This window comes from Triticum aestivum, chromosome 5B, assembly GCF_018294505.1.
Source record: "Triticum aestivum cultivar Chinese Spring chromosome 5B, IWGSC CS RefSeq v2.1, whole genome shotgun sequence".
In the NCBI taxonomy this organism is placed as follows: Eukaryota; Viridiplantae; Streptophyta; class Magnoliopsida; order Poales; family Poaceae; genus Triticum; species Triticum aestivum.
The window spans coordinates 365,378,955-365,383,621 of NC_057807.1; positions in this window are offsets into that span (position 1 = coordinate 365,378,955).

Genomic DNA, 4,667 nt, shown 5'->3' on the forward strand with positions numbered 1-4,667 from the left:
TTTCGATCGCAGGTACCATCCTACCAGTATCCATCATGGCGGTTCGGCTGCATTGGTCCTTGACCCCATCATCGATGGATTCCATCTCACACGAGTCCTCATGGATGGCGGCAGCAGTCTGAATCTGCTCTATCAGGACACAATACGCAAAATGGACAGTGACCCCTCAAGGATCAAGCCCACAAAAACCACCTCCAAGGGTGTCATACCCGGTGTAGAGGCCTGTTGCACGGGCTCAATCACACTAGAAGTGGTCTTCGGATCTCCGGACATTTTTCGGAGCGAGGAGCTAATCTTCGACATCATCCCCTTCCGTAGTGGCTATCATGCACTGCTCGGACGAACCACATTTGCCAAATTCAATGCGGTACCGCATTATGCATATCTCAAGCTCAAAATGTCGGGACCTCGCAGGGTTATTACAGTTAATGGAAACATAGAGCGCTCGCTTCGTACGGAGGAGCACACTACGGCCGTCGCGGCGGAAGTACAAAACAGTCTTCTTAGGCAAACATCCAACTCGGTGATAAAGAACCCGGATACCGCCAAGCGAGTCCGGAGTACTCTGCTACAGGATCGTCCAGCACGACCAAAGCTCGACTAGCAATTCGGCCTCCGCCATAGTCCCAGCCAAGCGGCGGCATTCGTGTCACGCGTACATAACTACGTACTTAAAATACCATGGGCATAGGCGGAGGCACGACCATGACACGGTCCATAATGCGGTTCGACCGCCCCAGGACACGCGCATTTTTGCACCCCTTTCTTCTTTCAGGTCCCTACCTTTAGGAGGCTCTTCCAAAAGACCGGCCATTTTACACATAGCGGGACGGACACACCATGAGGACAAGAAGCTTTAGTGTGCGAGGGAATCCTCAGGTGGTCTCTGATAACAATCATTATACCTGTTTTACATAACCGCATACCGCCCGCTCCTAGTTAGGATGTGTCAAACAACCCTATTCTCCTTATCGCACTACTTGTATATGTACGCTTTGATGTATCATTTTAAAGGGAAAATAGTATACAACATAAGCTTGCTATTAAGTTTATTTGCCCCTTTTTCTTTACTGCTTATTTATTTTACCCGTGCATTTTGGCATGACCAGTCTGCCAGGGGCTTCAGTACCCCATAACCTGGCAAGACAAGTCCGAACACTTTCAACAATGCGGCACCCCGAACTTATAGCACTATATGCATCAGCTCCGAATCATGTCTTGGGTCAATAGTTGGGTTTGCCCGGCTCCTATGTTTTGGTACCTTACATTCCGCTATATCAGCTAAGGTAGCACAGGGAGAACTACTGCGATTGTGTCCTGGTTCTTCCGGACAAGCACCTCAGTAGAGAAAGCCGAAAACAGATTGTCATGATAAGGCGAGAGCTGGTCGCTGTTCGAGAGGTCTCAAATCCCTAAAGATTTTTTCCGTGTCAGACAAGGAATCGGCCTAGTCCGATTTAGGCATGCATAGCGCCCCAAGTCCGGCCTTCCGGATACTAGGGGCTTCGCCAAAATTTAAAATTATAGACTTCTATGGCTAAGTGAGGGCGATAAAGCCGTATAGTCTGATTGCCTTGTTCGTGGCGCTAAACACCTCCTTAAGAGGACCAAAAACTTGGATAAAGAGTGTTTATATTTATCTCGAACACCCAGTACTAGTTACATGGGGGCGGAAGCCGACGAATGGCCAACTCTCAAGAATTTTTACAACGGCTGCACAAAAGGTAATATTTTAAATTAACAAGCGCTACATAGCGCACATGAACTGGTGTTCATAAGACAGGATGACATGATTACATTCATTCAAATATCACATCCTTCGTACATTCATCCGCCACAAGGCAGGCACCCTTTATGACATTGTCATAGTACTGTTCGGGGTGGCGATGTTCCTTGCCCTTCGGCGGCCCCTCCGTCACCAGCTTCTCGGCGTCCATCTTCCCTCAGTGCACCTTCGCACAGGCCAAAGCCCTGCATGCACCCTCAATACAGACGGAATGCTTGACGACTTCAAGCTGTGGACAGTCATTCACCATCCGCTTGATAAAGCCGAAGTAACTTCTGGGTAGGGGCTCACCGGGCCACAGCCGGACTATGAAGTCCTTCATCGCCAGTCCGTCCGCCTTGTGGAGTTCGACCAATTGCTTTAGCTAGTCGCTCAAGGACATCGGGTGTTTGGCCCCAATATACTAGGACCAAAACAGCTTCTCTGTCGAGCTTCCCTCCTTGGCCCGGTAGAACTCTGCGGCATCAGAGATGCTGCGCGGCAGATCTGCGAATGCTCCTGGAGAGCTCCAAATTCGGGTAAGTGAAAGGAAAGTCTCCTCCACATACTTGCTTTGCATAATGAAAGCCTTACCCGCAGCTATCTTCTTGGCTGCCTCAATTTCCTGGAGGGCCTTCTGGGCTTTGGCCTTAGCATCTAGTGCGCTCTAACGGGCCTTCGTAAGCTCCGACTCTTGCATCTTGGAGTCATGCTTCAAGGACTCAAACTTTCTGATGAAGTCCTGAAGCTCTTGCTGGACCTCATCAACTCGCGCCGCTTGTTTTTCGCGCTCGGTGCGCTACTTGGCCACTTTGCTTTTGGCCTCGGACAGTGCCTTCTTGAGGGACGCCACTTTGGTCGCGGCCCCTAGTAAAATCCATCGTGCTTCTAGTAGCATCAATGATATTTTCCTTTGAATATAACGCTCAGACGGGGTATTACTTACCTTTGTTCTCCTCGAGCTGCCTCCTCACGAGGCCGAGCTCTTCTTCGGCCTTCCCAAGGCTCTGCCTCAGTCCGGCGACCTCCGCAGTGGCAACGATGGCGGCCAGCAGCGACGCCTGCTTATTCACAAAGACATAATATGATTAGACTCCTGGGAAAACATATTTGATCCTCTGTTCGGCTTTTCTTCCCGAATACCAAACAGAGCATTAGGGGCTACTGTCTGTACTGTGATACTTTCTTATAACTTAAAATACTTACCTCAAAGCCTGTCAGGAGGCTGGCGCAGGCTTCGGTCAATCCACTTTTCGCGGATTGGACCTTCGCAATCACCATACTCATAAGAGTACGGTGTCCTTCATTAAGGGAAGCACTCTGAAGCGCTTCCACCAAGTTATCCGACGCCTCTGGATGAGCAGAGGTCGTTGGCACAGACGGCTCGCCCCCCTTGGTGGGCGCCTGCCTGCCTGAATCTGGAACCACTGGGGGTTCTGGCGCAGTATCCGGCCGGGGGCCAAGCCTACTGCGGCCCCCTTCGTCCAAATCCATGGAGATCATCCCCATGAGCCAAACATCGGGAGTCTCGCCTTGAGGCATCTCCAGGGCTACCTCCTCCTGGCCCAGCATCCTTTGAGATAACACCTCCTTGTCATCCGCGGGCCGGGGGGTAGAAGCCGTCGGGAGCGAATAGCTATTCATCTCCGACGAACTCAAAGACCCATCCGAGGAGGGCAAGTCGATGTGGGCTTTGGGCGGACTGCACAAACAAGTCTAGACATAGTAAGCAAAGGTAAAAACATGCAAATGGTGTTATGGCATCCGGATACTTACGACTTCGCCAGGGGCTTGGCCCTGGGTAGCCACTCCTCCTCGCTGTAGGAGGCGGTTGTAGAGTGGTCCGGAGGGAGAGTCCTTCCCCTCTTGGACCCTTCGGCCTCCCCGGAAGGGGCGGCCTTCCTTTTCTTCTCCCCCTCGTTCTGGGGGAGAGGGTTTTCTTCTTCCTCCTCCTTGTTGTCATTGGAGTGCGCCTCGGTGTCTTTGGACGACGAGTCGGGCACCACATTGTGCCAGAGACTTTTTCTGGTCCCCGCGGCCTTCTTCTCGGCCTTCTTCTCCGTACCTCATAAGGCGCCAGAACTAGCATCTCCGTCAGGAGAGCGGTTCCTAGATCTTCAGGCAACGGAGCCGGACAGTCGATCCGCTCTGCCGTCTTCATGTATTCCTGTTAGATAGGTGCGATGGCTTAAGTTCCTCCCATGAATATGCTGAGGAAAGGCGCATCTTGCAAAATGTAGAATGCTTACCGCATTGGCGTGGCGCTTGGCGCTGAGTCCGCGGTCCTCAGAAGTGGGAGGAGGGACTTCGCCGAACTTGAACAACACCTTCCAGACGTCTTTGTGCATCGTGTCAAAGAGCTCTTGCAGTGTCTGGTGTTGGGCCGCGTCGAACTCCCACAGATTGAATGCCCGTCTTTGACATGGGAGAATCCGGCGAAATAGCATGACCTGGACCATGTTGACAAGCTTGATATTCTTGGCTATCATATTCTTGACGCAGTTCTAGAGTCTGTTCAGCTCCGCGGATGTGCCCCAGGCTAAGCCTTTCCTCTTCCAGGAAGTAAGCCACATAGGGATGCCGGATCAGAATTCGGGGGCCGCCACCCAGTTGGCGTCACGCGGCTCGGTGATGTAGAACCACACCGATTGCCACCCCTTCACGGTCTACGCCAAGGAGCCCTCGAGCCAGGTGACGTTGGGCATCTTGCCCACCATGGCGCCACCACACTCCACCTATTGGCTGACCACTATCTTCGGCTTCATGTTGAAGATCTTTAGCCACAAGCCGAAGTGGGGCCTGATGCAAAGAAAAGCCCCGCGCACGATGAGGAACGCCGATATATTGAGGATGAAGTTAGGGCCAGATCATGAAAATCCAGCCCGTAATAGACCAAGAGCCC